The following is a 26,716-nucleotide window of genomic DNA, read 5'->3' as shown; positions in this document are numbered from 1 at the left end:
GATTATTTATGTCCTCCTTAGTGAAGACAGAACCAAAGTAATTATTCAATTGGTCTGCCATGTCCTTGCTCCCCATAATCAATTCACCTGTTTCTGTCTGTAGGGGACCTACATTTGTCTTAACTAATCTTTTTCTTTTTACATATCTATAAAAGCTTTTACAGTCAGCTTTTATATTCCCAGCCAATTTTCTCTCATAATCTGTTTTCCCCTTCCTAATTAAGTCCTCCTCTGCTGAACTCTGAATTTCTCCCAGTCCTCAGGTGAGCAACTTTTTCTGTCTAATTTATATGCTTCTCCTTTGGAATTGATACTATCCTTAATTTCCCTTGTCAGCCACGGGTGCACTACCTTCCTTGATTTATTCTTTTGCCAAACTGGGATGAACAATTCTTGTAGTTCATCCATGCGATCTTTAAATGCTTGCCATTGCATATCCACCGTCAACCCTTTAAGTGTCATTTGCCAGTCTATCTTAGCTAATTCACATCTGATACCTTCAAAGTTAACCTTCTTTAAGTTCAGAACCTTTGTTTCTGAATTAACTGTGTCACTCTCCATCTTAATGAAGAATTCCACCATATTATGGTCACTCTTACCCAAGGGGCCTCTCACCACAAGATTGCTAATTAACCCTTCCTCATTGCTCAATACCCAGTCTAGAATAGCCTGCTGTCTGGTTGGTTCCTCGACATGTTGGTTCAAAAAACCATCCCGCATACATTCCAAGAAATCCTTTTCCTCAGCACCCTTACCAATTTGGTTCATCCAATCTACATGTAGATTGAAGTCACCCATTATAACTGCTGTTCCTTTATTGCACACATTTCTAATTTCCTGTTTAATACCATCCCCAACCTCACTACTACTGTTAAGTGGCCTGTACACAACTCCCACCAGTGCTTTCTGCCCCTTAGTGTTATGCAGCTCTACCCATATCAATTCCACATCTTCCCGGCTTATGTCCTTCCTTTCTATCGCGTTAATCTCCTCTCTAACCAGCAACACCACCCCACCTCCTTTTCTTTCATGTCTATCCCTCCTGAATATTGAATATCCCTGAATGTTGTGCTCCCCATCCTTGGTCACCCTAGAGCCATGTCTCTGTGATCCCAACTATATCATAATCATTAATAACAATCTGCACTTTCAATTCATCCACCTTGTTACGAATGCTCCTTGCATTGACACATAAAGCCTTCAGGCGCACTTTTACAACTCTCTTAGCCCTTATACAATTATGTTGAAAATTGGCCCTTTTTGATGCTTGCCCTGGATTTGTCGGCCTGCCACCTTTACTTTTCACCTTACTACTTTTTGCTTCTACCCTCATTTTACACCCCTCTGTCTCTCTGCACTGGTTCCCATCCCCCTGTTGTGAACTAACCTCCTCTCGCCTAGCCTCTTTAATTTGATTCCCACCCCCCAACCATTCTAGTTTAAAGTCACATACATCAAAGTTGCTGGTGAACGCAGCAGGCCAAGCAGCATCTATAGGAAGAGGCGCAGTCGACATTTCAGGCCGAGACCCTTCGTTAGTCCTGACGAAGGGTCTCGGCCTGAAACGTCGACTGCGCCTCTTCCTATAGATGCTGCTTGGCCTGCTGCATTCACCAGCAACTTTGATGTATGTTGCTTGAATTTCCAGCATCTGCAGAATTCCTGTTGTTCTAGTTTAAAGTCATCTCAGTAGCCCTCGCTAATCTTCCTGCCAGGATATTGGTCCCCCTAGGATTCAAGTGTAACACGTCCTTTTTGTACAGGTCACGCCTGCGCCAAAAGAGGTCCCAATGATCCAAAAACTTGAATCCCTGCCCCCTGCTCCAATCCTTCAGCCACGCATTTATACTCCACCTCATCGCATTTCTACTCTCACTGTCACGTGGCACAGGCAGTAATCCTGAGGAATTCTGCAGAGGCTGGAAATTCAAGCAGCACTCATCAAAGTTGCTGGTGAACGCAGCAGGCCAGGCAGCATCTCTAGGAAGAGGTACTGTACCTCTTCCTAGAGAAGCTGCCTGGAACCTGCTGCGTTCACCAGCAACTTTGATGTGGACTGTACCTCTTCCTAGAGATGCTGCCTGGCCTGCTGCGTTCACCAGCAACTTTGAGACGTTTTAGGTGAGATGTATTTCCTTACATTTTCACTGCTATGTATAAGGTACAGGGTTGGTGGGATTCTAATGTTGTTTGTATTACATTCCTTCAGAATTCCCACTATCGTATTAGTTTTGAATTAGTTTTGTGCGGTTTGCTTTTTGTATTTTTATACTGTATATGCAATTCATCGATACACAAGGGTGTGGATCAAAAGTTAAACTGAGATTGTAATGGCAGGAACTGGTTGTAAATTTGTTCGTTTTGTTTTGAGACCCTCTTCTGGCACTAAAACATCTAAAACAGATAAAGGAATTGAAACCCAATAAAGTATTTGTTGTCCTGAGTGTGTACTTTTCCCCAAGCTACAAAAGTACCAAGGGTTTTGTCAAGGCACAAGGTAAGAGGTTTTGTTTTTGTGAACAACACAAAACAGTGTTAGTTTTGCAACTTCAACAGAATCATCCATAACAGCCTTGAATAATTTAAAGTCATGCATGAGTTGTGAGAGGTAATAGTTGTTTTTTCTTGAGGTGGGACCTGTTAACCCTGAAGTTAAGAACAAAAACAACTATTTCACACAATAAGCCTGAAATGAATGGCCTGAATAAAGAGTGGCAAGACAGAGATAAAATCGGACACCTGATATCTCAGATGGACATTTGGGTCTCAAGATATCAGAAGCAGCTACCTAAGAATAGTATCATCTCACTGCCACAGGGTGACCTTATCTCAGATGCTGGTACATCAACTCCATTGGAGGGGATTTCACAGGTAGACTTCTGCCCTGAGGACCAGGGAAGGAAATAATCTTTAAACCATTCTGTGCTTCAAAATATTTTTACTGTTTAACACATCCACTCATACATTAAAAAATTTAATGTGAGTGTTCTGGCCAATATGCTAACTGTGATATGTAGATGAAAATACAGCTTTAATGCTTTTATAAAAATTACACAGAGTTTGAATAGCAATATATAAATTCAATACAGCTATGAAATAATAATAACTGAAGAAAATTACCTTGCTATGTGAAATTCAGACACAAACTACCAAGCTAATTACTGTCAAACAAATGTCTCACCTAAAAAGGTAAAACAAAGTTGTTAATTTATTATCACTGCCATAGACCATTCATCAAAAATTCAAGCAATGTATTCCTAAGTATGAGAAAACAAACATTTTTTTGCTTTAGCATTTCTTTATAGATTGTGATGTCCTAAGGGATTTGTTGAACTAGACTCTCGAAAGTGCAGGTACGGCTGAGCAGCCATCACTGGGGATAGACACTGCATCGGGGCCTGATGGCAGAACACAAAACAGTGGTTGACTCCATGACCCCACACTGATTAAAGGTGAAAATTGTTGAGCAGGTGTTGAGCGCTGTCTGCCTGCATTTGACTAGTCTCTCTCTCTTTCTCTCTCTTCTTGCTGCTACCATCAGGCAGGAGGTGCAGGAGTCTTGGGTCTCACACTGCCAAGTTTGGGAGCAGTTTTTGCCCTATAACCACTGGCACTGAACCAGAGCACGGAACTGGCTCCCGTGTCTATGGCTGCAGCCAGTGGACTCCTGAACCAGCTTCACTGGCCTCGGCGCTGACCTGGCTTTGTGGCTGTGTCTCACTTTCAGGGACTCTGTAGCTAATTTCTGTGTGTTATTTCTTTACTTTTTTTTATTGTTTGAATAATTTTTTTTTGTACATTCGGTGTTGTGTGGGGTTGTTTTAGTGGGTGCTCTTGTGTTTCTTTGGTGTGTGGCTGCCTGCAAGAAGACAAATCCCAAGGTTGCATGCAGTCTTTGATAATAAATGTACTTTGAGCTTTGAATGTGTTGCTTTTTAAAGGTTATTCCATTAAACTACTGAAGGTCCTAGAAAATGCTTTCCTATTAGAATCACTTGAAATCAGGTGAAAAATTATAGCTATGCCTTTTCTGGAAAATTACAACTTCCTGTTTAGAAAATATCAACTTCCAAATTAGATTCAAAATAAAAACATTACCAAAATGAAATAAATCCTAATAGTCTAAATATATAATCTTTAATCTACAACCCAGATTAGTGTTCAACAAGAATCCTAAACATCTCCAATTTTATAGATGTTTTCATAATGTCAGAAGAAATCCTACTCAGTGAGAAAGCTTGCTGTTCACTGAATGGTGGGCAGTGAAATTGGTGTGAAGAACTGCTGATCCATAAATCCAGTCAAAAATTGAAATATTTGAATCCTCATTGATTTGATTTGACACAAATGACACATTGCACTGCATGTTTTGATGTACATATGACAAATAAAGCTAATCTCTATCTCCATTATAAATCTAATCAGAACAAACTCACTTGAGACCTGAACACATTAACTCCTGACTGAATAATAGAGTTCCTGTGACTCTTGATTGCTTTCAGCACTCCACCACCCATATAAGGTTATGGACACAACAGCTGCACAAGAGCCAAATGCAGGAGTTCCCAGTGAAAGGGCCTCACTTGAGAGCTGATAGAGTAAGGTTCAAGTTTCAAGGTATGTTTATTATCAAAGTGTGAGTGCAGTATACAACTCTGAGATTCGTCTTCTCCAGACAGCCATGAAACAGAAAACCATGGAACCCATTCAAAGAAAGACATCAACCTCCACCAGCACACACAAAATATAAACAAATTGCACAAACAGCAAGAACATGAAACACCACCCCCCATGTAAAAAACAACAAATCGCGCAAACAGCAACAAGTGTTAGTAGCACCTACTGGGTGTCTAGGGTGCAATAAAAACCAAGAGCTTCAGGAACCCTTAGAGTGTCTGACATAGATATGGTTTCCATTCTTTGGTACTTTTCTGGGTATATGGTATAAAGACGATGATCACAGCTTTGTATGTCTTTGTATCACACTATAAAGTAACATACAATGAGTGATGAAGAACCGGTAATGATCAATATGCTGACCATTAAAAATTGAGGCGGGCAGATACTCTGTGCAAGACATTGATGTTTGGATAGAAATTTCTTAATTAATGACTCTGAGAGTTTCAACATGCTGTGCTCCTAGTTCCTTTGTGGGCTTTCAGTGAATGGCATTGGTTGCACCCCAAACCTTAGAGTTATGTTGGGAAGTATGGAAGCATGCGGTTTGGAAACTGTGAAGTAGTTTAATTGACATGTTATAGAGGAAGATATTAGACAAGGTTTGCACTGAAATAACTGGACCAACTTTCTGATGAGAATCATTGCATCTAGAAACAGTCTGTCACAATCCATCTTATTTCAAATTATTCTTTATGTACAATTGATGTGTGCACAAGAGGTGCTAATGAAATCCAATTTTAAGCTATAATCACCATTTTAAAGTCACCATGGATGATATTGAATTACAAATGTAACACTGAAATTGCAATCAAGTAAGTATATGTATTTGAATATGGACAAATTATAATCAATGCATTGTGAATAATTAATCAGAACTGGAAAGAATGTAATAAGAATTTAATAAATAAAAAAGATACAGAACTTGTAGAATATCCAGTGGTGTATATTAGCTAAGCACTACAAAGAGGATGCACAGTACTATAGAAAATGAAGGGAACATTGAGAATGAAGTTAATCACAACACTCTACCAAGGTTATACCTGCTACCATGAGACCTAACAGAGCGAGCAATATGCTGTACAAATCAAATAATTCCAGCAAGATAATGAATAGTTTCACGATGACACAAACTGAATCCTGATGTCTCCTAAATCCAGATCATGTATCAATCAGCAAAGTTGATTACTTAATGTTTCAAGACTGAAAATCAAAGCCAAACGTACCTCTCGGCTAGATTGTTCCGGCCCATGAAATTCTGCCATTTCATGTGACTGAGCTCCAACAGTTCTTAAATATTTCAGAGGTTGTCACAGAGTGGGAATATAATTGCTTTGTTTAAAAAGTCAGCTCATATTTTTCAGCACAAAGGAAATCATGAGACTGAGAGCAAAAGAATGAAAATTCCATGGGCATTTCATGCACTCAAAAAAACTTGCTCTTCAATATTGCCAACACCATTGGAAAGGAGATTTCTATAGGGGTGATGCAATCCCATTTTACCTTGCCATTATGTGAGACACGTTTTCATACCTTTCTTGAACAAAATTATTGCCTGCATATTTCTCCAGAGGAACTCACACAAGGTCAATGCAGTTCGAAATCCATAGCCCTGTAAATCTGTAACAATCCCCTCTCAAACCCAACTGCAAGCTCACTATGTCTCATGAATTAATCTTTGCGGAATAATTTAAGGTTATGAAGAAAGATGCTTTGTTCAATCAGTAAATAGAGCCTTGCATTGGAAGTTGTGTGGTAAGTGAGACAATCCCCGGATAAATCTGAACAAGTAAGTACTATAACGTCCAATGGTTTCATGTACATTTCCATTGAGTTCCCTCAGGTAGCTGACCAAGAAAATCTTCATAGAACTCTTTTTTACAACTGAATTTCATATCCACTGGTAAGTTGTTGTTCTCAATACCTTGATGCTTTTATATTACATTTGTCACTCTCTAGTTTGAACCTGTATTCTGTGGCCTGTTGTTAAGATTTTGTTTGAAGCAGTGTCCATTTAGAACTTAGGACAGTACAGAACAGGAGTAGGACCTGCAGCCCATGATGTTGTGCCAGCCTAAATAGACAGGTAATTAAATGCCTAACTAAACTAATCTCTTCTGTCTACACAATGTATATATACAGTACATCTATTCTCTGCGCATTCATGCATTTAACTAAAAGCTCTTAGATGCCCTTGTTATATTTGCCTCCACTATCACACCCAGCAGTGCATTCCAGGCACCCATCACTTTCTGTGTAAAAAACTTTCCCCTTACATTCCCTTTCAGCTTGCGTGCTGTTATCTTAAATGTATTCCTTCTAGTATTAGATACTTTGACCCTGGGAAGAAGATATCAACTGTCTACTCTATTTATGCATCTCATAATCTTATGCATAGAAACTAAACTACAGCACAGAAACAGGCCCTTTGGCCCTTCTTGGCTGTGCCGAACCATTTTCTGCCTAGTCCCACTGACCTGCACACGGACCATATCCCTCCATACACCTCCCATCCATGTATCTGTCCAATTTATTCTTAAATGTTAAAAAAGAACCCGCATTTACCACCTCGTCTGGCAGCTCATTCCATACTCCCACCACTCTCTGTGTGAAGAAGCCCCCCCCCCATGTTCCCTTTAAACTTTTCCCCCCTCACCCTTAACCCATGTCCTCTGGTTTTTTTCTCCCCTTGCCTCAGTGGAAAAAGCCTGCTTGCATTCACTCTATCTATACCCACCATAATTTTATATACCTCTATCAAATCTCCCCTCATTCTTCTACGCTCCAGGGAATAAAATCCTAACCTATTCAACCTTTCTCTGTAACTGAGTTTCTCAAGTCCCGGCAACATCCTTGTAAACCTTCTCTGCACTCTTTCATCCTTATTTATATCCTTCCTGTAATTTGGTGACCAAAACTGAACACAATACTCCAGATTCGGCCTCACCAATGCCTTATACAACCTCATCATAACATTCCAGCTTTTATACTCAATACTTCAATTAATAAAGGCCAATGTACCAAAAGCTCTCTTTACGACCCTATCTACCTGTGACGACACTTTTAGGGAATTTTGTATCTGTATTCCCAGATCCCTCTGTTCCACTGCACTCCTCAGTGCCTTATCATTAACCCTGTATGTTCTACGTTGGTTTGTCCTTCCAACATGCAATACCTCACACTTGTCAGTATTAAACTCCATCTGCCATTTTTCAGCCCATTTTTCCAGCTGGTCCAAGTCCCTCTGCAGGCTCTGTTAACCTTCCTCACTGTCTACTACACCTTCAATCTTTGTATCATCAGCAAACTTGCTGATCATTGATATAGATGACAAATAACAATGGACCCAGCACTGATCCCTGTGGCACACCACTAGTCACAGGCCTCCACTCAGAGAAGCAATTCTCTACCACCACTCTCTGGCTTCTTCCATCGAGCCAATGTCTAATCCAATTTACCACCTCTCCATGTATACCTAGCGACTTCTAACAAATCTCCACTCAGCATCCACCACTCCAGAGAAATACAGTCCAAGTTTGTCTAACCTCTCGTCATAGCACATACCCTCTAATCCAGGCAGCATCCTGGTGAACTTCTTATACACACTTTCCAAAGTCTCCACATACTTTCCACAATGAGGCGACCAAAATTGAACGCGTTACTCCAGATGCAGCCTAAATGGAGTTCTATATTCTTTCCTCCTGTTTAATACATTTGTGTATCTTTATAAAGCCAAGCCCAAGTCTCTCCAAACCCTTCTCCATTTATTAAACGTAAACATGTAAAACCGTTTTAGGGTGCGAATCTCACTATACTCTACTTGGTTTGTTACTTCATCTTCAGCAACAATTCAATAAACTGAGCCGTACGTTTACTGGAATCCATGGTTCTCTAACAGCTTCATCACAAACACTTATTTTTTGTTATTAGGGTGCTGAATATATTGAGAATGAAAGATTTTCATTGTGTTGTATTTCTACTGCACTCTTTAATTTAAAAGAACTGTAATTGACTTTAGCTGTTCAATCAAGATTAGGCCTTGAGCTAGGGTATTGTGAACAATTCTGAGCACCACACATCGGGAAGAAGGAAAAGCAGAGAAAAAAAATAATTAGATTGAAAAAACACTGAAAAAAAGATCTCTCCTGCCCTCCACCTGTTCACAAATTCGTTCTTTTGTTGGTTCTGTCCCTCCTCGAACAGATTATCCTGATTCTTTATTGATGGACCAGAAATTCTTCCATTTATTTTTGGATGTGTTTTCCATGGGACTGTGCAGTTTGGTGAGTTCTAGTGTTCCAAGGTTTGAACACATTTGTCTAAGGTCAAAAGGTACCGGATAGGTTTGGCAATCTTATCCAGAATTTAATGCGTAAATTGTGATCTCCTACTATAGCAAAGACATGATATTTGGAAAGATAACAGTGAGAAGGAGAGCTGCAGGAATTGGGAAATAATGACAGGGAGAAGATCAGCAGATTGTGGTGAAGTCTCTGGGAATGGCAGAGATGATTACAGAGGAAGAGATCGGAGGTATGATAAGAAGATTGCAAGAAGGTCTAGATGATTACAAAATCAGAGATCTGAGGTCTGGGGTAAAAAATGTGAAGGAGAAACTCTACTCTAATGTGAATTTGAGTAGAAGGTTAGTGAGAATTGGCTGAGTAGCTGAAAACTTTTGAGGATCATGGAGGACATTGAATGGGAGTAGAAAGTTTGTGGAAGGCTTTAAGGCAAGAGACTAGAGTGTCAGACAAAGATCAAGGATAGGAGATGAAGATCTTGGTTTTGAACTGAGGAATTGAAGGCATCTAGAAGATCAGTGGTAGTGGAGGGGAGCACAGTAAAGTAAGACAAATTGTGAAACTTGATCGTATTAGGCAGGAGGGTGGAACTCCAGAGCAATAAAGGACATCTTATGTAACATTAACCAAAACCATCCATGAAGATTCTCTGCTACTGGACTTCACAAAAAGGCCAATGTGTGAATTAATTTGATATGATGTATACAATCATACACAATCTTCCAGTTATGTAGCGAGTGAAATCATTTTGTGTGCCTAGTGGTCTCAGTTCAAATGCAAGGAGGATTACAGTTTTTGAAAGGAGATTATTTGTCATATTCTTTTTCCAGTTCAAAGATCATCGAACTGGAATATATATTCACTTTCAATCTGCAAGGATGTTATCTGAACCACTGAGTGTATACAGCATGTTCTGTTGTTTTTGAAAGAACTTATCTTTTGTTATGCAGAGATTGGAGAAGATGCAATTGTTTTCCCTAGTGCAGAGAAGTTTAAAGTGGAGATTTAATAGTATTGTTCAAAGTCATGTAATATTCTGTGAAGAGTAAATAAAAAGGAATTAATTCCTGTGACTGAAAGGTTGCTAATCAGGCAAAATGCATTTGAAACAGTTTGGAAACGAACCTGAAGTGGATGAGGTAAAGCAAATATACACAATAAATTATTATCTGGAACAGTTTCTATTGTGCTGGGAGCAATTCCATAAATTGGATAAAAATAGAATTAGCAGATTTCACTTATCAAAACACATACAGCTTGTGCAATATTTATCTCAAAAGGAAATCACGTTGGATGACCAAATAGAAAAAAAAGTGTTTGATAGAGAAGACACTACATTTAGCTAGACATTTTCACACTTGGTTTAAAGAAGTTGTGGCAGATTGTATTGATGTATTTAACATAACCACATGAGGGAGATGGGAACAGAGTGTTAGAGTGTCAGTTATGCAGGGGAAGAACCATACTGAAGTTTTTATATTAGCATAGGCTGATTACGTTTCATGACCAATATTTCTATTGCAAGTGGGTAGGCATTGTAGCAGATGCGTTTGGACAGTAATCTATCTACTACTATGTTTGTCCACCTGCACTAAGTTGTTCTGGATTTGGAGGGCTGATCAAAGAGACCTTCCCTTTGCATGAAGCCTCCCATGAGAGAGAGCAGGTGCTGTAATGCACCCTGTGCTTAGCCATTAGATCTCCAGACCCCGTCCTCTGAACAGCCTCATGCGCATCATCACACTTATGAATGTCCTGAATATAATTAAATAATTTTAAAAGGACATAACATTTTAGGACATATTCATAAAAGAAATAACCAAAGTCACCTAAAATGCTAGCAAATGATCAGGGCCATTCAAATAAAAGTAATTAAATGTCTCCTCTGTTCAAATGATTAGCATATCCAATCACCATGTTCTGCCTATGCCTGGCATCAAGCTGGCCTTTAATTCCCAACTCAGTATCTCAGTGTTTACTTCTGGACTCAATTTTTTTCTGACTCTTGACTCTCTGCTTGGTTTACACAGAATTAAAAGAAAAAGATTAGAAATGGGATACAAACACTATTGAAGCACAATAGAATGATACAGAATATGACAATCCAGCTGGCTCATTATGGCTGTGCCTGAACATTGAAAAAGCTACTCAGTAGTCTTCAGCTCCTTCCATCAATGAATGTTATGACAATGAATGTGGGGATAAAGTGCACCAGAAGCTTACCTCAAGCCTCTCTCGAGCTTCAACATTTCAATGTGCAGACAGGGGATCTAGAGACAGGGTCGGGCAGCTAACAGGAGACATTTGGCCTTCTTCTGTAAAACTGACACAAAAGAGGTTTGTACAAGCTGACTCCCTGAATGCAGTAACTTTCAAGTGGTTAAACTTAGCACAGCTTTTAGGAAAGAACTTGAAAGTATTTGGATAGCTCTTTCAAGGAGCTGGCAGAGGAGTGATGACCCAACTGGTTACTTTTGTGCTGTATCTTCCCTTGATGCTCTAATAGACTTTCTTCCATTTGCAGTCTATCAAAGACTTCACTCCAATTTGGCATGAAGTAAATGGTTCCTAAAGTGAACCAAGAGCCAAAAACAATTAAGCAGGATTAAGAACCTTATCCATTAGGATTGCCTTCACGCTGGGAGTATTTCTAAAGCATGGTAAATATGTTTTCTTATTGTTGTGCAGAATATGAAGTCCATTGGATGCCATAGGTTTGTTTAATGTTTAGAATATAATAGAATCAGAAAATGCTAAAGGCATTCCAGAGGTTTATTATGGAATAGGCTTTGACGATTTTATATCAGCAACAATGAAGAGATTACATTAGTCTTATGTGTCATTGAACATGGAGACATCCAGGTAAGTGCGGATTCCCTCACCATGCACCGGGTCAGACTTTGGGGACGTCAAGTCAGTCGCTTACCACAAAATACCTGGCCTCTCAGCTAAAGTCATCACTGTCCTCATGTGGGTTCATGCAAATGTGCTTACTGTTTGTTATATTCTGAATGTTGAGCTACTGTTCATGATTTTCTGCATATTGACAATAAGGAACTTGATAATTCCACTGAACATCAGAATTAGATAGTTAAAGATCTTCCTTTGCCGGAGAAAGTCATTACTCTTAGGTGACAGGTTGGCTCCTCGTCACATATCAGTCCACACGTGAATGCTGCCCAAATACGTGCTTGAATATCTAAACAGTCATAATTAGAATGAAACCTTGCAGGCAGCACGGCCAGATTGACATGATAGGTGTGTTGTAAATAAAAATCAACCAAAACAACCCAGCCCAGAACTTAACCTTGGTTCCTTCTTGTCATAGTTCAGCCGCTTACAGATTTGACTAGTTAAGGAATATAACACTAATGAACAGTGGGGAAATGATCATTCCTCATAGGGACCTTCTTCAAGTGATTGCCCTGGTGACCCCTTTAAATGTTAACTTACAAAAAATTATCAACGTTCTCAACCTAAAGTACAGTGACATTCGAAAGAATAGTCCTGTAAATTTGCATTACATTTACTGGCTAGGTTTTTGCGTCAGCAAAGCAATGCATAAGAGAATTGATTAATTCTAAAGAATGTTTTGTGGGAATCCATTTACCATGCACTCACCAAGGTTCTTAAAGAATGAAGCTCTCTCAATTTCACTAACGTGGACATGTAAGAGAAGTCAGTAATCAATTACTCTCATTGACTGTAGAACTACCGAGCTACAGGTATATGCTCAGACTAATCCTGAACTGATAATGGTTGGTGTATAACACAATAACAACACCCTCATGAAGAGTAATCAGTTCTCTCAGCAGTAAACATGAGTAGAAGTGGGGCACAGTCTGTTGCTGTAACTAAAGTGCCATATTGCATTTCCTTTGGTAACAAAAATGTAGCACCTGGGGCAGAGGCACCTGTAAACATGTTTGGAGCCCAGCATGGAGATGACAGTCAGGTACAAGTATTGTGTTGAGATGCTGGAGAGATCAGAACATTCATCTGGACCTAGGGAATCTGAATGCAGCTTGACGGATTGCTGTGTTGGGGCTCAGGGGACACGGTACAGGGAATAGATCTGTATCATAGTGTAAGGTAGTGGATAAAAAATAAAAGGTATCAGGGGACCTATCCTATAGGGCAGGGTTCCCCAATTAGTTTTCCACAAGGGCCAAATTATGTGAAGCATGCCAAGCCAAGGGCCAAAACGTCCAGGGCTTTTTTTCTCATTGTGCCAATAAGTTGTTTTATGGGCAGATGTTGTTGTTGATACCATTACCATTATTATTAGTAGTAGTAGTGATAGTAGTAATAACTTAGGCCTGGGATTCTCAAAGCCTGTGTTGTGGGTCTCACAAGAAAAAAAAATGCATCCTTGAAACAAAATAAGTCCAAAACCAACCATTTAATTATGACTCTAGCTATCACAACTATCAGCTGTCACATTGAGAACTCATCTGGGACTTAAAATACACACACACACACACACACACACACACACACACACACAGTAAACATGGTAGTCTTCACCACTTCTCTTCCACACAAAGAACACTTCTCTTCCACACAAAGTTTTGGTAGTACTGCCTTTCCACTGTTTCTGTTCTCTCATTTAATCTATTTGTTCTTTTTAATTAAGCTATGTAGCATTTGAAGTATGAAGTGTAGCTATAAATGAAATTATCAGTATTATTGTTGTAATATTATTATACCACAATAAGATTGACAAATAGACAAAAATAAATTGATTCACTCACCAATCAGTGAGCGAAGTGACAGCAACGTGATGAGGCAACCCTTCTGATGTCAGGCCTGTATTCTGTTGTGGCAATCCTGAGGCACTGGCCAAGATGTGCATTGGAGAGTCTGTTTCTGTCCTGATTCTTGATAGAGTTTATTGAAGAAAACGATGACTCACATATATACGTGGAGGGGAACAGTGTGAGTAGGAGCATTGCAATAGCTCGTGCTTTTGAATTGAGCTTGGGGAACCACATTGACCAAAAAGTCACTAATCCCAATGGCCTTGTGTTGTGTTTTGAGCATTTCCATTTCCAAGGCCTCCATCTGAAGAGTTGCCTCATCTATGGAAGGCACCAGCCTTTTGGCCTCTGCAGTCCACTGACCATCAGTTGAAACGGAGAATGGCTGTCTCAGGAAGAGGAGGATGTCACCTGAGAGTTTAGGGGAGCTTTCAAATTCTTCCCTGAAGTTTTCTGCCAGGCTCATCACAAAATCCTTTATCGCTGGTTCCTCCCGTATTTCATTCTTCTCGCAATGCTCCCGCAGATGTAGAAAGTGCAACTTTCTCCCGTGAATGTCTCTCTCCAAAAGGTTCAGCTTTGACCGGAAAGCTTCAATCGCCTTGTACATGTCTGCAACAGCGTGGTTGTTTCCTTGTAATTGCAGATTAAGTTGATTTAGATGAGACATGATGTCACACAAAAAAAGAACATGTGCCATCACCTTGTTGTCACTTAAAAACCTCTTAATTCCTTGGGCTTTTTGGCTCTGCAGGCTGGATAAAAAATGACACAAGCTCATCGCGCAGATCGCACACCCTCTCCAACACACGGCCTTTGCCCAGCCAGCGAACATCATTATGCAGCAAAAGATCTTTGTGTTTCACTGGCATTTCCTCCAGCAATGCTCTGAAAAGGCGATGTTGCAGACTGGAACTCTCACAAACGAGATTTACCAGCCTCGTCACAGTATCCATAGCCTCTTTCATTTCCCCACACAGTTTAGCGCACAACACTGATTTGTGAATAATGCAATGAAATGCCAAGAGTGCTGGGTTTACAGCGGCAAACCGGCTTACCAAGCCCTTGTGTTGTCCCACCATCGACGGAGCCCCATCGGTGACACAGACACAATTTTGCTCACATCCAATTCATTCTTCTCAAAGAACTGTGTCAATTTGTTAAAAATTATTTCCCTAATTGTGCGCCCAAGCAGAGGAAGCAAACAAAGTAGCTCTTCCCGAAAGGTCTTCCCGTCAAAAATCTTGCAAACATAGATAGCTCTTCCATATTGGTTCATTCACAAGATGAGTCTATGGCTAGTGATATGGCTTCTGCTTTCTCCAAATCAGTGAGTGGATTGGAAAAACACTCCTCCGCTAAAACTTCTACTCTTCTTGTTGCCGTGTTAGCCGACAATTACACCGTCTTTAATAGCTACACAACCGTTTTCTTGGTTTTCTCATCATGACCTAAAACTTCACCAACCATTTCAATTGCACACGTTTTAATCAACTCAGCATTGTGCACTCTACGGGGGCGTAAGTCAAGTGTATGGTGTGGGATAAGGTTAAAATAAATTAGAGCAGCCCGCGCTTTATTTACATGTTATGATAGGTGTGTTCACGTAACTGTCAATGGGTTGGCACGGTCCAGACATTTGGTTCTCACCGTCTGCCTATTGGGGTTGTCTGCTAAAGGGGTTCTTCAGTGCTGCACCATCATGTTGGATGAATGGTGGGACAGACTTGAGAGACAAGGTGGCCTATCCTACTCGTATTTTCTTGTGTTCTTGTGGAACAGATAACTTGAAGCATATCAGACATGTCAAAGCAGCATGTACTGGCAGTACTTAGTAAATTGTTTTTGTGTGACGCAAGTTGTTCCTCTCAATGCCATGTGGCACAATAGGCATCAACCCTGCTGTTTCTTTAGCATTTGTCTGTTTTTATAAGATCGAGTAGTTGGTTCGATGCTGAACCCAGCACGGATGGAAAGCATGTAAGGAGCCGGCCGGATTTGAACCCTGGACCACTCGCCTCAAAGTCCAGTGCAGATACCACTACACCATTGGCTGGCAATGTGTAATGAAAAGAATGTTAAAATAGTTGTTATCACGTTGTGTATGCATACAACTGAATAGAGTTGAAATAGGCAAACATTTCTAGATCCTCATCCTTTGAATAGGATATTTGATAAAGGGAAAAACTGGTGAATACTACTGGGAGAAGAACAGAAGAATTTTTCACTGTGACCATGTCTAAGAGCTGCTATTTAACTGTCACAGAATGGTGACTGTGGGAGTTTGCTATGTAGAGTTTGGCTGCTGCCTTTGCCTGAAAAACAAGAGTAACCACTTTTCAAAAGTAATTTATCTACCTTTTCATCTCATAGGGACATGCTGACTCAGAATCAGAAATGGGTTTAATATCATGCCATATGTCATGAAATTTGCTAATGTAGCAGAAGCAGCACAATGCAATACATGGTAACATTGAAATAAATAAATACTAAATAGATCATTTACAGGAATTATATACGCAAACACGAGGAATTCTGCAGATGCTGGTAATTCAAGCAACACACATCAAAGTTGCTGGTGAACGCAGCAGGCCAGGTAGCATCTCTAGGAAGAGGTACAGTCGACGTTTCAGGCCGAAACCCTTCGTCAGGACTAACTGAAGAAAGAGCTAGTAAGAGATTTGAAAGTGGGAGGGGGAGGGGGAGATCCAAAATGATAGGAGAAGACAGGAGGGGGAGGGATGGAGCCAAGAGCTGGACAGGTGATTGGCAAAAAGGATATGAGAGGATCATGGGACAGGAGGCCCAGGGAGAAGGAAAAGGTGGGGGGGGGGTACCCAGAGGATGGGCAAGGAGTATAGTCAGAGAGACAGAGGGAGAAAAAGGAGAGTGAGAGAAAGAATGTGTGTATATAAATGACGGATGGGGTACGAGGGGGAGGTGGGGCATTAGCGGAAGTTAGAGAAGTCAATGTTCATGCCATCAGGCTGGAGGCTACCCAGACGGAATATAAGGTGTTGTTCCTCCAACCTGAGTGTGGCTTCACCTTTATAGTAGAGGAGGCCATGGATAGACATGTCAAAATGGGAATGGGATGTGGAATTAAAATGTGTGGCCACTGGGAGATCCTGCTTTCTTTGGCGGACACAGCGTAGGTGCTCCCTACGCGACTCCCTTTTCCATTCGTTCCCCCCCATCCCTCCCCACTGATCTTCCTCCTGGCTTGCTCCCTACGCGACACCCTTGTCCACTCGTACCCCCCCATCCCTCCCCACTGATCTCCCTCCTGGCACTTATTCTTGTAAGCAGAACAAGTGCTACACATGCCCTTACACTTCCTCCCATACCACCATTCAGGGCCCCAGACAGTCCTCCAGGTGAGGCGACACTTCACCTGTGAGTCGACTGAGGTGATATACTGCATCCGGTGCTCCCGATGTGGCCTTCTATATATTGGCGAGACCCGACGCAGACTGGGAGATCGTTTTGCTGAACACCTACGCTCTGTCCGCCAGAGAAAGCAGGATCTCCCAGTGGTCACACATTTTAATTCCACATCCCATTCCCATTCTGACATGTCTATCCACGGCCTCCTCTACTGTAAAGATGAAGCCACACTCAGGTTGGAGGAACAACACCTTATATTCCGTCTGGGTAGCCTCCAACCTGATGGCATGAACATCGACTTCTCTAACTTCCGTTAATGCCCCACCTCCCCCTTGTACCCCATCCGTTATTTATATACACACATTCTTTCTCTCACTCTCCTTTTTCTCCCTCTGTCCCTCTGACTATACCCCTTGCCCATCCTCTGGGTTTCCCAACCCCCCCCCGCCTTTTCCTTCTCCCTGGGCCTCCTGTCCCATGATCCTCTCATATCCCTTTTACCAATCACCTGTCCAGCTCTTGGCTCCATCCCTCCCCCTCCTGTCTTCTCCTATCATTTTGGATCTCCCCCTCCCCCTCCCACTTTCAAATCTCTTACTAGCTCTTTCTTCAGTTAGTCCTGACGAAGGGTCTCGGCATGAAACATCGACTGTACCTCTTCCTAGAGATGCTGCCTGAGCTGTTGCGTTCACCAGCAACTTTGATGTGTGTTACAAGAAGTATATATATTAAATAGCTGATACTGCAATTATGAAAGTGAGTTTGTGTTCATGGGTTCAATATACATTTAGGATTCGGATGGCAGATGACAAGAAATTGTTCCTGAATCGCTGAGTGTGTGCCTTCAAGCTTCTGTACCTCCTACGTGATGGTAACAATGAGAAGAGAGCATAGCTTGACTGATGAGAGTCCTTAATGATGGATGCTGCCTTGCTACGACACAGCTCCTTGAAGTTGTCTTGAGTACTACAAAGGCTAGTACCCAAGATGGAGCTACAATTTCCTGTAGCTTCTTTGGATTCTGTGCATAACAGACAGTGATGCAGCCTGTCAAAATACTCCCCACAGTACATCTCTGTAGAAGTTTTCAAGTGTCGTAGGTGACAAACCAAATCTCCTCAAAATCCTATTGAAATACAATAGCTGCCTTGCCTTCTTTATAGCGGCATCGATACGTCAGGACCAGGTTAGATCCTGACACTCAGCACCTTGAAATTGCTCACTCTCCCCACTTCGGATCCCTCTGATTCCCTTGTCCTACGCTTCCTGAAGTCCTGATTGTGACTGGGTCCATGTTTTGTCTCGAAATCCATCTTTAGAATGAGCCATAGAGCACAGTCAGCACAATATACTCCACCTCTGAAATTTAAATGTATTTACTACAATCAAACTGAACTTCAGAAACAGAATAGAACATTCTTCCATTACTACATAACAAGTTTAGCCACTTTCGATCAGCTATTTATTTCTAGATAGAACCACATAATAAGGAACTAGAATATACATAATCCATCCTTCCTATCTGTGATATTATTCAACAATTATGCTTTAATCCAAGCAGAGATAGTTTATCACAAGTACAGTCATAATTGACATTAAGTTAAAATCGTTTCACTTAAAATTCTGCTATTATCTGTAAAAATATCATACATACATCCCCACACACAGTACTGCAACCTACTCATACATATACAATAATTTATCCACCCAGCACAAAACTTCAATTTTTAAAGTCACTTCTAGAATAACATGATGGATGGACAAATTACTGATACACCAGCAAATGTATAGGTGTGAAGGTGTGCAATGTAGTCACACCTAAAGGAAAAAGAGAACTTTTTTCCTGGTGTTTGATCAAATATTCTAAATATTTCAGAGTGCTTCACATGTGGTAGTTATATCTGACGTTCAGTTACAAATGTAATAAAGACACAGCCTTTAGATTAAAAAAAGCAATTTTAATCAAAGACAGAGTCATAGCTGGGTTAAAGGGGGCTCAGAATAGAGGTGGTACCTTTAATGTCTAGCACGCTGCTCCCTACCAGACAGGGTGGACGGGCATCACCGGTCCTCATCCATCTCCTAAATCTCTCACGTGTTGGCTCCAAGCACCATACCCCCAGTAAACCGGCTTCAGCTGGCGGGCTAAACCACGTGAGGGGGTGGTGTTAACACGGCACCACTGGGCGAAAGACTTCCATGATGAAGTCACCGGCTGGGGCGGAAAGGTTCTCAGATTAACTATAACAGCCACGTGTTCACGACCAAGGCGAGTCACCTAGTTGAAGGAAATCGGCTGTGGTAAAACCTGGAGAGGGATGGGCTCCGCCAGGTTTCAGATGCCCAAGGCACGCCGCATGATGAGCACACCAAAAAGCAACATCATATCGGATTGGTTGCAGCCCGAGTTACCGATGACCGCGCTATCCGTCTCACACCAAGGCAGATGTGATAAACGTGCTACTGGTGTTTCGACACAGAAGATCCGTGGCAGGGAGAACATCACAATCGCCACATGGAATGCAAGAACGCTGAACCAAGCAGGGAAACTCAAGGAACTCACACATGAGATGGAAAGATACAACTGGCACCTCCTCGGGCTCTGTGAAGCCAGATGGAAGAACGCTGGAGAAGTGCATACTGAGGAAGGACATGTACTCTATTGTAGCGGAGGAGAGAACAGACATGAAAATGCCGTAGGGTCCCTAGTCAACAAATCCATCAGGAACGAAGACCTAGGATGCCAACCAGTGTCAAGCAGGCTCATGATCATCCGACTGTGAGTAAAGCCATTCAACATCACAGTGGCTCAAGTCTACGCCCCAACAACAGACTACGACGATGAACACATTGAAGAATTCTGTAAGAAGCTACAAGATGTCATCAACAAGGTGGACAACAAAGATATTTTGATCATTCAGGATGACTAGAATGCCCAGGTGGGCAGAGACGCACAAGATAAGTGGGAGGATCTCATCGGCCCCTCATGTAATGACACCTCCAATGAGAGGGGACTACGTCTGCTGGAATTTACCAGTTATGACAACATGGTGCTGTCGAACACACTTGGAGAGCACAAAGCATCCCGAAGATGGACCTGGCGTGCCCCCAGTGGTCAACATCACCAGATTGACTACATCCTGGTGCAAAGACGGCACAGACCTGGTGTGAACAGACCGAAGACCAGAACATTCCCAGGAGCAGACGTGGGCAGTGACCACGACCTTGTCACGGTGAACATCAGAGTGTGCTTGAGGAGATTCAACAAGCCAAAAAATAGCCAGCTGAGATTCGACCTTGAAAAACTGAAAGACCCCGCCATCTCTGAAGAATTTCAGGCAGCAATTGGGGGGAAATTTGCATCAATACTCCTACTTGATGAAGTCCTGGAGACCACCACAAATAACCTTAATACAATGATGATGGAAACAGCAAGCAAGATTCTGGGGGAAAACCGCCATAGGTTTAAACCATGGGTTACTAACAAGATACTGGATATGTGTGACACAAGTGTCACGTACCTCTTGACAGGTTAAAGAACCAGCAGAAATGGAAAACACTTTGGAGTCCAGTATTGCTGTTAACTAATGGTCTTTATTAGTAACTACACAATACAGTAATATAAATGCAGATAAATCAAACAGATTAGCAATGATTATATATAAGTAAGTATATCAGTAAGTGTGGAAATATATGAAAACCAAGCTTCTTCAAGTCTAGGGGTAAATAGATACAGTCGTACGATGATGAGTAAAGTTCAGTTCAGTTCATGGTATTGAGTTGAGTAGTGATGGAGAGAGAGAGAGAGAAAGATTTGTGTCTTCAGGTGAGCTGGCGCCGTCGATCTTCCCGTTGTCCTCTGAAATCCTTTAAAAGTCACCGACTGTGGCCACAACAAAAGGGGACAGTTCTTCTGTGGTGGAGCTATCAACCCAGGCAAAGGTTGGATACACCAGTAACTCCCCACCGGTCACACCCTTTTTACACTGTGAGAGCCACTGATCGATACGCCTGATCGATCCTCCAAAACCCACTTTTTCTGTGGGCACAACAAAGCTCATTCAGTGTCCAAAACCATGTGTCTCAGGTCTATCATCTGACCTTTTATTTATCTCCCCGTACTGAGTACCAACTGTCTCTCAAATATCAGCTGCTCCCTTCTCTGTCTGTAAGAAAGTACAAGCAGGTAATGTCCTTGTAGAAAGTATAAACAAACTGTGAGCAGTCTTCATCTCTCTCTCTCTCTCTTACAAACAAGATGTCAGTGTTAAATATCTCTCTCTCTCTGTCTTTTGAACATCACAGTTCATAGGGGCAATTCAGGACCCCGTCACTCAAGAAGGAAGTTAAAGAAAGATAAAGACACAGCAGAGGGAAGAAAAGAAAATAGGAAAATCAATAGGGAAATCAAGAAGGAAATGAAGGAAGCAAAGCAAAGATGGATAGCCGAACAATGTGTGGACATTGAAGACAGCCTCTCCAACAACAACACAAAGAAGGCATTCCCACTGGTGAAAGACCTTACCAAAGAAAAACAAGCCAAAGTGAACACCATCCAAGACAAAAATGGCAAAGGTCTCACAGAAGAAAAAGAAATAATGGGAAGGTGGACAGAGTACTTTTCAAAACTGTACAACTACCAGAGCAAAGGGGATCCATTCATGCTGAATGTGCAGGAATCTTCCAATGAGGAAGGCTATCCAATCATGCGTGAAGAAGTTGAAGCGGCAATACGATCACTGAAGTGTGGGAAGTCAGCAGGAGTTGACAACATCCCTGCTGAACTGCTGAAGCATGGAGGAGAGGCCATGACAGACATGCTTACCACCATCTGCATTAAGATCTGACAGACAGATGAATGGCCGACACCTTGGACTCAGCCGCTAATCATTATGCTTCCCAAGAAAGGCAATCTCCAACTTTTCCAGAATTACCGTACCATCAGTTTGATCAGCCATGTAAGCAAGGTAATGCTCAGAATCATTTTGAACAGACTGAGACCTCAAGCAGAAGACATCATTGCCAAGGAGCAAGCAGGCTTCCATAAGAGCAGAAGCACCAGTGAGCAGATTTTCAACCTCCGCACCCTTTGTTAGAAACACCTTCAGCACCAGAGAGCGTTCTACCACATCTTCATAGACTACAAGAAGGCGTTTGACAGAGTCTGGCATGATGCCTTATGGGCCACCATGAAGAAATTCAACATGGTTAGAAGCTGACTCATACAATCCATCAGCTTTACGCCAAGGCAACCAGTGCAGTACTCGCTCAGGGCACCATCGGGGAATGGTTCCATACCTCTGTAGGAGTCTGTCAGGGCTGCCGCCTCTCCTCCACTCTCTTCAACATCTTCCTGGAACGAATCATGAGTGTTGCCCTCGAAGATCATGTGGACACAGCCAGCATCGGAGGGAGGAACATCACAAACCTAAGATTTGCTGATGACATTGATGGACTTGCAGGAAAAGAGGACAAACTGGCCAACCTGGTCAGCCATCTTGACAGAACCTCCACAAAGTTTGGAATGGAAGTAAGTGCCAAGAAACCAAGCTCATGGCAAATGCCAAAGGTGCCATCACAACAGACATCTCAGTCCATGGTCAGAAACTTGAGACAGTGCAGCAGTTCAAATACCTGGGGGCAATCATCAGTGATGATGGATGAAGACCAGAAGTCCTGGCAAGAACTGCACAGAGGATGTCTGCACTATCCAAACTCAAGACAATATGGAGGGACAGCAAGTTCACCATGAAGTACAAGATCAGATTCCTGCATGCATTGGTATTCTCCATCTTCCTGTATGCATGTGAGACATGGACCCTCACAGCAGAGCTACAGAGGAAGATACAGGCATTGGAAATGAGACGCTATCGCAACATCTTGGGCATCTCATACTTGGACCACATCACAAACGAGCAGGTCCACAAGACCATCCAGCACCATGTTGTCCCCCATGAAGACCTTCTCACAACGGTGAAGAAAAGAAAGCTGAGATGGTACGGCCACGTACATCCTTCCTATAGTGTGGTAATTAGAAAACTACACAATAACTCAGGTACAACCTAAGCAATCAATGTTCTATGTAATGGCGGATAAAGCAAGCTTCCGGTGTACCTTAACCTTCTTTAACACCCAAGGTACCTGTACTCACACTTCCAGGTATCTGCGGACTTATACCAGAGGGTCAAGGACCCCTTGTTCACAACAGTCCCCAGAGCCCAACTACTTACTGTGTACGTTCTGCCCTCATTTGGTCATCCAAACACATCACTTTGAATTCCGGTAAACAGATCTTCCCCCCTTCCTCTATTCCCTACTCTGCAACCCTTTTACCTCTTCTCACTTGCCTACTACTTCCCCCTGGGCCTTACCTTTTGGACAGTTAAGATATTTTAAACAGTATTGCAGTTAACCAGCTGAAATGCACTTTAATTTTAATGATACTTCAAATTGATCCTGAGGTTTTGATCATGGAGTTTTCTCCATGATTCCTGTAGAGGATCTGTCCTCATAAGGGTCTTAGACATCTGTGTCCGATCACTTACAAGTAAATTTTCAGAATGAATTGAAATAAGAATTGAAGTACATGAAATTACTATCTCAGTAGTCAGCTATTATGAAAGGAAATAAATATAATTGTCAGGAAAAAGCCATAGGGCCACCAAAATAAACAAAATATTTAACTGGCTTCACTTTAGGCTCGAATTGATAAAAATCCTTCTCGACCACAATGTGTTTATTATTCATAACACCATCTGTTTGAGTGAGGTAAATAATTGGCAATACAATCATCAGCGTGTTGACAAAAATGGAAAGGTTTTGAAATGAACACGGTCCATGACTTTGCATGTTTTTCAGTCTCCCTGCTCCTTCTTTCTCTATTTCTCTGTTTTCCATTCGTTCTGCTCTGCTTTATGCAAAAGAGTAATTTTCCTTCACTCGCTTTATTTTAGCAAGAAAAGATCACTGGAAATCCATAATGTTCACATATGAAAGCACACATCAATTATAGATACCTTCTAACCTATTTGCAATGAACTGAAAATTTGGATTTGCCAGACTCAACGGCTGAACTAATCTTGTGTGCTGCTAGAATTAAAGATCCCTACAAAAATGAGGGAGCAAATTTCAGAACTTAATGGTCTACCTGGTATGATAATAGAATCATAGATAGAGAAATTCATAACAACATGGAAGCTATATTTTCAACTATACTTCAAATCGCTTCACCAGCCCAGTGAGTCTGTACTGATCACAAAATACTCATTTATAGCAATCCTCACAAATCTCATTCATTCTCCCTTTATGCCCATCTCCTCCACACAGACTCTACCACACACCTACACACAAGGCAATTTATAGTGATCAACTAATCTTCCCATTTGCACATTTTTGGGGTTATGGGAAGAAAGTGGCCTATTAGGAGAAAGTACCAACAGTCACTGAGAGAACATGCAAGCTCTGCAAACCAGCACCAGAGATCATGTTTGAACTTGGGTCCTTGGGGACGTATGGCTTCCCCTTCTTCCCATATCAAGGGATTGACATTTAAACCGATGAACGTGAAGGTTTGATCATTGGCCCTGGTTAGCAAGTGTGGAAATATTCCTCAATATGAATCACACCAAGTCGTTTCTGATCAGTTCTCAGATGTTTTATAGAAATGATACTGGAGTGGTGGCTCGTTAGTGGCTGCATGATTATTGCTAACTAAAAACCACAAATTCAAGTTAGAATGTGTGGATTCAACATGCAGAAAGGGAAATAAAGAGATAAAAGACATGATTAATTAATGGAGAAAATCAATAAAACTAAGTTAAAATGTCAAAAGTAATTAAAACAATGTATTGACGTTTCCAGTTTTAGAATGTCCAACAACAGTTGAAGCCAGAAGGCATGAGAATCACCATATATGGTGGTAGATTTTTCCTGTGGAGGCCCAAGTTCTATGTAATTAAATATTATCACAGAATAACTTTAATATTCTAGATCTAAGAACTGCCCATTGAGCATTTTCCCAGTGATGAGGCTGAGAGTGTAAAATCTTTCTTTTTGTGAAATTTAACAACAGAGAGGCATGCCTCAGATAATTCTATATTTGCTTTTCAGTGTTTAACTGTGTATTTGCATAAAATAAAAGCAAGGAAAGAAGGCTGTTGCCTTAGTAATAGCTTGATAGCAGATTATAGACAAATATGATTAGAAAGGTATTGTTTTACCCCATCAGAGTAAACAGATTTTGATATAAAACCTTAGTTCTATAATTAGCCTCATGTCAATGCTTTATGCAAGGGGATAGCAGAAAAAAATGGAAAACTGTAAGAACTAAGTAGGCCAAGTCATTCCCTCAACACCATTCTAGCATTGAATTTGATCATGGGATGTAAAGTACAGCAGAAGTTAATTTAGTATAGAAGTTTGCACATGCACAGCTAATGTATGCCACAAGTACACTGGGCAGAAAGAAACTGAATCTTGACCTCCTTTGCAGTCCACATAAGGACAAAGAAGCATATTGCTGGAATGTCTAAAACTTTTGCACAGTTCTACAATAATTTTATGCATTGCTCTGTGCTGCTGCATATATGAGTGATGATAAACCTGATTCTGATATGGGTTGCCATTGTGGACTGACAGTGGGAAGGGGACAGGGAAAGCGGAATGATGGTTGAGACAAGGGGAATGGAGAAGGGAGGGAGCAGGAAGCACCAGAGAGATTCTGCAATGATCAACAAACCAATTGTTTGGAATCAAATGTCCTTTTGTGATGTTTCAGGGTTAAGTGTGTCTGTACCTGTGCCAATTCCAACCCCCCCACCCCCCAGACCCTGCCCTCCTTCTCTGTCACCTGTCCTATACCCCTTCTGCAGCACGCCACCCTCTCCATTCCCAGCATCCTTTGCTCCAGCCAGATTTACAAACTCGCTCTCTGTTCCACATAGACAAACGTAGTGCTATGGAAAGGTTTTAGGCATGCTAGCCATATCTATGTGCCTAAGACTTTTGCACAGTGCTATATGTTCCAGCCCACTGTGAGAATCAATTTCGAAAATAAAACTAATCTCCGTTTTATCAGTTAAATGTTGGATTTCAATTTGAAATAAATTATGCTACAAATAAGACACATGTCAGCACAATATCCAAAGGGTAACTTAGCCAGTTTGAGATGATTTGGAGAAATCACATATGCAGTGCAATTTCAGATGAACTCATTTTCAATAATTTACTTCAATGTGTTTTTAATATTTCATCTGACTTCAAGAATTAAACTAAATCAATTCAGTTGGAACTTTACAGAGCCACACCACACCATTGTAAATAGGTATGCTGAGCAGATGGTGAAAATAGAAGATGAAGGAACTAGGACCATACTCTGAGATTCACCCACTGCGATTGAGAGACCTTAGTAGATGAGATATTCTCTAGACATGCTGGTAAGACCAAACTAAAACCAACTGGCTGAAGCACAGTAAGCAGCCTGTCAGGTTAATGCTGATAGGAGTACTGTGATCTTACAAAATTTTTGAACATGAGAACTCTAAAATTTTCACCTCATCTTTAATCATCCTCCCATCAGCTAATTTAGTC

The sequence above is a fragment of the Mobula hypostoma genome, chromosome 17 (genome assembly GCF_963921235.1).
Source record: "Mobula hypostoma chromosome 17, sMobHyp1.1, whole genome shotgun sequence".
Lineage (NCBI taxonomy): Eukaryota > Metazoa > Chordata > Chondrichthyes > Myliobatiformes > Myliobatidae > Mobula > Mobula hypostoma.
The sequence above is the reverse complement of the archived record's forward strand: the minus strand, read 5'-3'. Positions refer to the sequence as shown.